The sequence below is a fragment of the Nannospalax galili genome, unplaced genomic scaffold, assembly GCF_000622305.1.
Source record: "Nannospalax galili isolate Female #2095 unplaced genomic scaffold, S.galili_v1.0 scaffold710, whole genome shotgun sequence".
Lineage (NCBI taxonomy): Eukaryota > Metazoa > Chordata > Mammalia > Rodentia > Spalacidae > Nannospalax > Nannospalax galili.
In genome coordinates this window covers 391,637-400,400 of record NW_008328349.1, presented here as the reverse complement: position 1 = coordinate 400,400, position 8,764 = coordinate 391,637, and positions in this window count along the sequence as shown.

Here is an 8,764-nt window from a genome sequence, read left to right as displayed (position 1 = left end):
TAGAATGCATCGGGAAAGGAAGAGAGGGAGTGTAAGTCTGCAGAAACTCTTCCTCTGAGTGATAAACCAAATGGGGAAGAAGAATTGTAAGAACACAAAAACCTCCTTCCTTTAGAACATCCACCGAAATATAAGGGGTTAATCCTGAGGAGCATGCCCACCAAGTATTTGGAGGGGGAATAAGGAAGGCCCCTTTTGACTCAGAGAGATTCTTGGTCTGGTTACAGAGGGAAGAGTATTGTAGTGGAATCTCACCGAGGCATAGTCCCGATCCTGAAATCTGCTCCAAAGTAATTTTAGGTATCGTACCCCATGCACATTGGGAGACATTATGGGAAACATTGTAGGAACCCAACATCCTTAGCTTTTAGTGTAGGAAAATTTGTGGTCTGCTGAGTTAATACATTCCAAAATTTTGCCTGATAGCCATCAAGATGTTAGGTCAGGGGCTGAAGAGATGGCTCAGGGGTTAAGAGCACTGTTTGCTCTTGCAGAGCACCTAACTTTGGTTCCCTGCACTCATGTGGCAGCTAACCATGCATAACTCCATTTCCAGGGGACCCGACACCCTCTTCTGAACTCCGTGGCTATTGCATGACATGGGTGCACTTACATACGTGCAAGCAATACACTCATAAAATAAAAATAAGCTGGGCATGGTAACGCATGCCTTTAATCTCAGCACTTGGGAGGCAGGGGCAGGAAAATCTCTGTGAGATTGAGGCTAGCTTGGTCTACATAGTGAGTTCCAGGACAGCTGGGGCTTCAAGGAGACCCTGTTTCAAAAAAGACAAAAAATAAATAAAAGCGGTTAAGAACACTGGTTGTTCTTGCAGAAGAATTAAATTAAAAAAATTAAAAATAAATAAAATATTTTTAAAAGATATTAGGGGCTAGAAAAAGAGGTTGAAAATAAATGACTATAAAGGAGCTGAAGATAGCCCAATATAATTTTGGTTCTCAATCTGCAGTATTCTATCTCTTCAAAAATTCTCATCAATCAGGTTGTTTAATCTCAGAGAACTTCAGTTCACAGTGGACATGCGAGTCCCTTCTTTTGTTCAGGCCCTTTTTACTTCCTCCCTCCCTCCCTCCCCCAAATAAACTTGTGAATATTTGTGTACAAGTCTTTATAGGAATATATGCTTTATTTTCTGCTGGGTGAATACATAGGACTGTGATGGTTAGATCATGTGGTAGGTTATGATTAACTGCAAACTTCTTTAGAAATGGTCATGCCATTTTACATTCTGCCATCAGTCTGTGCCTGTGAAAATTCCAGTTTCTCTACATTCTTACCAATACTTGTCTGTATTTTTGGTGGAAGCTCTCCTAAGAAGGTGTAAAGTTGTAACACATTTTGATTGGGTGTTGTTACTTTAGTTGTTGTTGGTGGTGGTATGGTTGGTTTGTTTTGTTTTGCTTTTTGAGACAGGGTCTTGTCACCCATGCTGGACTTGAACTCCTGATCGTCCTGTCTCCACCTCTCAAGTGCTGGAATTACAGGCACATATCTCACCTTGGTTCTTAAGTTAGATCTTTGGGTCTAGGAACAAAGCATGTGCAAGGCAGATTAACAGAGAGAAGCACACAGGTTTTTATTAATTCCTATTTATACTGGGGAGGTTTTTTAGAAAGTGAACTGGCCAAAGCAGAAAGCTTTAACACATTTTTGACAAAGAACAGTAAATGTGTGAAGGAGTGACAGGGCAGTGATCTGGGCTGGGAGTCAGTTCTAGAACCAACTCTGGGAGCTGTGTGGCGGGGTGTGAAGTAGTTTGTATGGCCCATCACAAGTGCAGGCTCTGGAGGATAAGGGTTATTTGTGGTCCTGGTACAGGGAAAGTGTGCTGCTCAAAAGGATTTCTGTGGTTTGCTAGTGTAGGAAAGGATAGGTCAGAGAACCCTTTCTGTAAGCACCCTGTCTCCAGTACTTTAAGTGTGAAATAATCAGTGTATCAAACTGGCTTATGTGGTATGGATGGTCCTTAACTCCTTCAGCTAATAATTTTTGATTATCAGCTTACTAGCCAATCATACATCTTCTTGGATGAAAGTGTCAAAATGTGTCTTCTTATTAAATGCAAATAAATGCATTGCTTTTCTGATCCTACATCATTCAGGGTGATCCCTTTTCTACCCATCCTGAAAAGTCATGGTTGATTCCCCTAGAACAAAAAGTTAACAAAAAAGCATTCATTAACTGTGGCAGAATAAAAAACAGGAAGGTGGGGCTGGAGAGGTGGCTCAGCAGTTAAGAGCACTGGCTGCTCTTGCAGAAGACCCAGGTTCAATTCCCAACACCCACATGGCAACTACCGACCATCCATAACTCCAGTTCTAGGGGATCTTACATCCTCTGCTGACCTCCCCAGGCATTGCACAACACAGGTGTACTTGCATGCGGGCAATATACTTATACACATAAAATAAAAATAAATTTAAAAAAAAATAGGAAAAGATTAAGGGGTCACAGAAGATCAGCCTACCCTCACCCGCTTGGAAGATGACTGATGTCTCTTGATGACTGAATCAAGTTTCAGCCTAGCTGACTCAAGTCTGCCCTGAACACAGAAATTACACTCCCTTGCCCAAAACGTCACAAACAAAATTATTAAAGTGGCTAGTGAACCATGTGTTAACCTCTTTATGTGTTTGTTTTGTGGTTTTGTTTTTTTTTTTTTTTTTTGATCCATGTTTTTGTCTTAACCACATTTGTTCCTCAGATGAACACCTGCCCAGCGCCTCAGAAATCACCAGTCAGGTTCGGAACAGTGAGCCAAAGGCATGAAGGTAAAAGTATTTTCCAGACCATAGTTGAGATAAAAAGATAAAGAGGGCCTGGGGGCTGGAGAGATGGCTCAGCAGTTAAAAGCACTGACTGCTTTTGCAGTGGACCCAGGTTTGAATCCCAGCACCCACATGGGCTATCAATCGTTTGTAACACCCTCTTCTGACCTCCTTGAGCATTGCACAACATGGGTGCACTTACATACCTGCAGGCAATACACTCATACACATAAAATAAAAATAACAAATAAAATAGTAAAAAAGAATAAAGAGGGTCTGGAGAGATGGCTTGATAGTTAAGAGAGAATACTGCTCTTACAGATAACCCAGCACTCCTGTCTGGTAGCTCACTATGGACTGTAACTTCAGCACCAGCGGATCCATTGCCTTTTGGTCTCTACCGGCACTACATGAATGTGGTGCACTTACATTCAGGGAAAGTGCCCATACATGTAAAATAAAAATAAATAAAATAGTTTTTAAATAATATATGCTTCAAAATAAAGGAAAGAAAGAAAGAAGAAAAAGAAAGAGAAAGAGAAAGAAAGAAAACAATATATGCTACATGCCAGGCATAGTAATACACACTTTAATCTTAGCACCCAGGAAGCAGAGGCCAGCCTGGTCTACACAGCAAGTTCCAGGCAAAGTATGGCTATATAGTGAGACCCTGTCTCAAAAACAAAATAAAAACAATATACAGTGCTGGAGAGGAAGACAGCAGGTGACTTTTCAGAAAGAATTGCTCTCCTGAGAGGAAATGAGAATTCTTTTATACTATGAGAAGTCTCATGGTCTTATCTTTTGTGCCATTTATGTAAGCTCTTTGTGTGGATAGCTAAGCAGGCATCTCACTACCTTGATAAGTAGCAAAGTTTATAGTACCAGCTGTCCTTGAGAATTGAGAGTGTCCATTTAGGACAAGGCACATGGATCATTAGGAGTTATCTCTAAATATCTGTATAAGACATAACAAGTCACTGATTAAGCTCCAAGTAATCAGAGTCTGATTATTAAATTGTGTTTGGGGGGATAGCTTTTAGCTTTGGCTTTTTTATTTCTATAATATCAACTCTATAATGTCTATTTTCTTTTTTCCTTTTTCTTTTTTTTTTTTTTTTTTTTGACTTTTTGACTTTTTGACTTCTTGAGATAGGGTCTCCCTATAGGCCCAGCTGGCCTGGAACTCACTATATAGACCAGGCTGGGATTAATGGCATGCACCACCATGCCTGGCTATAATTTCATTTCTAAAAAACTTTTTTGATGAGCAAATAAATAGAACCATGCCTTTCTCTCCCTCAACTTTAGTAATCAATCCCGTCTTTTAAACAATGTAATTCTGAATGCCCCCAAACCACTTACGTTGAAATCACTGCTACTAAAGCACTTAGGCCAGGTCCTCACCTAACACACCCTTGAGGAAGCTCCTCTGTCCTTTCTCCTAATTAGCAAATTCACTGACTTTGCTTCCTTCTGATCCCTTTTGTTTCCTGAAGTCAAGCATCCATCACATCTGAGTAAAGCCTTGGGAATCCTCAGATTGCAGACTAGTAACACTGAGCTGTGTTCTCCCCTGCTGGTGACCAAAAAAGTTTGTTTTATTACAGTTTTCCCATGCATAGGAGTCTTCAGAATGAAGACCCAAAGCTAGCATACACTATATAGCTTTATGCTTAGGCTCATTGATGGCCAAGCCACCATGTAGAACCATGACTGGACAAAAAGTAACAGACTGGGCTGGCACAATGGCTCAGCAGGTAAAAGTGCTTGCAGCATAAATCTGACAATCTGAGTTCAACCCCAGAACATAGAGTAGAAAGAGAAAACCAACTTCCAAAAGTTGCCCTCGGACCCACACACACACACACAGAGTAATAATAAATACAATAAAAATTCGTTTGTTTTGTTTGTTCTTTTTGTTTGTTGTTTTTTTAATGGAGACAGGGTTTCCCTGTAGCCCCAGCTGGCCTGGAACTCACTATATAGACCAGAGTGGCCTCAAACTCACAGAGATCCAACGGCCTCTGCCTCCCAAAGTGCTGGGATTAAAGGCATGCGCCACTACACCCAGCTTAAAAATTGTTTTAAGTAAGACTAGGGACTGGAGAAATGCCTCAGCAGTTAGGAGCACTCACTACTTGTCCTGGTTTGAGTGAAAATGTCCCCCATAGGCTCCAAGTATTTGGACATTTTGTCCCCAGTTGGTAGTGCTGTTTTGGGAGGTCTTAGAAGGCATGGCCATGCTGGAGGAAGCAGGTCACAAGGGGCGGGATTAGAGAGTTCTTAAGCCTTACCAGCTCTCAAGTTGCCTTGCTTGCTTCCTGTGCCTGTGTGAATATGTACAACGTAGCTTCCGCTTCTACTCCAACCACCTCCAGCCACCATGCCTCCCCACCATGAAAGACTGTAATTCCCCTGGAACCATAAACTCAAATAAACTCTTCCTTTTATAAGTTGCTTTGGTCAGTGTTTCTATTACGGTAACAGAAAAGTGACTAATACGCTGCTCTTGCAGAGGATCTGGGTTTGGTTGTGAGCACACACACAGTTGCTCACAACTATCTGTCACTTAATTCCTGGGAATCTGATACCCTCTTCTGGCCTCTGTGGACACTTGCATGCACATAATACATATGAACTCTTGCAGGCTTGCACACACACATATACAAATAATTTTTTTAGATTTTATGTCTGAGTGTTTTGCCTATATGCATGTAAATATACCTCATGCATAAGCATGGAGACCAGAAGAGGGTGTCAGATCCCCTGGAACTGGAATTGAGGACAGGTGTTAGCCGCCATGTGGGTGCTGGGAATTGAACTCAGGTCCTCGGCAATAGTAGCCAGTGCTCTTAACTTCTGAGCCATCTTTCCAGCCTCAATAAACAAAAAATTTTTGCCGTCTTTTTTTTGAGAGCGTCTCCCTGTAGCCCCAGCTGGCCTGGAACTCACTATGTAGACCAGGCTGGCCTCAAACTCACAAAGATCCACTTGCCACTACCTCCCAAGTGCTGGGACTAAAGGTGTGAACCACCACACCCGGCTACAACTTTTAAAAATTAAAACTGTCTAAGGGGAAGCCCAGGAAGGCTGTGAGTCGTATTTTCCTTTTCTTGACCTCTGCAGAATTCTTTCCTCCCAGGTATGAGACATGAGCCCCTCATGTGATGGGATCTTTTTTGGGGGGGTGGGGAGGTTTGAGACAGGGTCTCCCTGTAGTCCCATTTGGCCTAGAATTCCCTAAGTAGATGAGACTGGCCTTGATCTCAAACATCTACCAGCCTCTGCCTCCTGAGTACTGGAATTAAAGGCTTATGCCACCATGCCCAGCTTTGGAACAGGGTTTTACAACCTACAATCAACAAGGTAGATGGAGGAATTTCCTTATGCTAGCCTTTATACCAATGAGACAGGGTCTTCCTGTAGCTCCACCTGACCTGGAACTCACTGTGTAGACCATGCTGGCCTTGAACTCACAGAGATCCACCTGCCTCTGCCTCCGGAGTGCTGGGATTAAAGGCACGCACTACCACGCCTGGCTCTGGCTTTGATTTTCATAACCTATCTTGGGTCATTTGTAACCCAAGACATAAGAGGAATTTTAGTTTCTGTGGCTTGTCCCAGGGAAGAGTAGACAGGAAGTCTGACGAGCTTCTCTACTGAGCCCTTGACTTTGGTGAATCATTTTCTGAGTCCCAGTGCTAACAGAAGCTAAGGTCCACATTGTTGTGCAACTGAAAACCTTGGAGACAGAAGCTGCTGGAAGACAATGGGTTTATTCAAAGGAGATTTAGGGGAAATAGGGATGACTTATTTGTTAACTTTCCATCTTTGGGGAGCTAGTGTGTTAAAGGCTTTTAATTACAAAGACACAACAGGTAAGAAATCTCCTTAGAAAGTTGTGCTGAGTAGAGCCTTCTCAGGGTGTTATTGTTCTTTTGTTGACTGGATGGGGAGCGGGGGGGGGGGGGGCAGGCAATGCCTGTATTTTATTTTCAAATACATTACTATTCTGCAAGTGAATTCAGTGAGCTGAGGATAGGACAGGGGAGGTATTTTGGGGGCTGCCTCTGCTTTGGAATTTAGAATACCATGGAAAGGTGTCAGCGTTTTGGGAGACAGCTCCCTGCAGTCACCCTCAGCAGCCTGAGGAGTTACTCCAGAGTTTTAGGGGCCTTGACTCAAGTCAAACTGGGATTCATGGCTTCAAAGCAGAAAACAATTTCAGGATAAGCTAGTTTATGAGTCAGAGTTGGAGTTTAATAAAAATATTTGACTGTAGGCTTAGGTGTGAGGGTTAAGAGAAAAGAGGCTCTGAGAGGAGAGTAAAAGCAAGGCATGCCGAGAGTCGCAGTTCACTGGTTTTGGGCGACAGTCACAGGTAGGATCTGTGGTTTGAAGTGACTGTTAGGAGTTAGCTAAGAGTAGGGGAGCTAGGGCAGAGGTCAGAAGGAGGGAAGGAAAAACATTCTCATTTAACTCCTGGAATGTGTCAAAACAAGGCCATGCACCAAAAAATAAGACTACCAACTTGACAAGGCCAGTCTATCAGTCTGACAGGGATATCTGTTGTAGTTATCTGTATCCTGTCCATGGCCATAAAGGCCAAAAGGTAAACTTTGGGAAGAGGAGATCAAAGGAGAGAAAGACCTGGGGAACCCTGTAAGGATCAGCCCAGCAGTCACTTTGTGATGTATCTGCTGTGGAGATCCTGCCCGGTGTGTCAGCTCTTGGTCTTCACTGTCTCTATTTTACCCATATCTAAGTCTTTACTTAATTCCTCCCTGAGCATTCAAGTCTTTGTCTGGCTCAGGGAAGAACCCAGACTCCCAAGACAACTGGCCCCAGCTCTCACTCCAACTATCTTCAAAGAGTTGCTAGGAGATCTAAATGAAGATGGACATGGACTGGTCCCAGCACCTACGAGGCAGAGGCAAGTGGGTATCTGTGAGAGGCCAGTGAGTTTATATAGTGAGTTCTAGGACAGCTGTGGCTACAGGGAGACTGTGTCAAAAGAGAAGACAGAAGAGAAGGGTAGGGGAGGGGAGGGGAGGAGGAGAGAAAAGGATATCTAAATGAAATCACTGGGTAGTTCTTGATGGGCACCTCCTCCAGGATTACAATTGATAAGGTAAAAGTCTAACTCAGTGGGATATAGGAAGGTAGAGTACCTTTGCTGTAAAGAAAGTTAATAATCTAACTTGAGGTTCTCAGACAATGTCTAGGGAAAGGAATGGAGGCCCTCTCTAAGTTTATAGACATTCAGACCTTAATTTATTACTTTAACATAAACTATCTATGAAAGGAATGTTGTTTCTGTGCTAGCAACGTTTGTAGCTGGAATTCTTGTTTTTCAGTTGACAAGAAACTTTAACCAGACAGGTGTAAACAGTCTTTCTATCCTGCCCCAAAAGGGATAAGATTAGGGAAAAGATTAGAGAAGAAAGGAACAGGCACCCCCTCCCACCTTTTTACATCACTTGGCTGAGCAGATCAAAAGGAAAGCCAAGCTACCTTCCTGGCAGAGCACATTCATTCCCACAAGACCCTCAAACATAGAAGTTAAACAGAAGTTAAAACAGCTGCAAAAGTGGGAGAAGTCGGCTCAATAACTAGGCGCCGAGGGCCTTTATTGTGTGCACTTCTATGGGGATGACTTCTGGTTCTTGCTGAGACCAGCAAAAAGGTGTCTCCCAGGGGAAAAGGCCAGCCTTTTATAACACTTTCCTTGGGGGTGGGTGCTAGTATGACACATGGTCTAGCAACGGGGTATGCGCTTTGAGGGTTTTGGAAGATTGTGACTCAGTCAAGGACTTCAGGGTTGAGGAGAAAGTTTGTTTTCTGTCATTCTAGATGGCTGCTGGGGAAACTGGACTTCATCTTTGCCTGGGGTTTAGGTTTGCCTTTCCCACTTGAGACCTGCCTCTGAGTTTACTCTTCCCAGCAGGAGCCTGTCAGCTGTAGGAGAGAG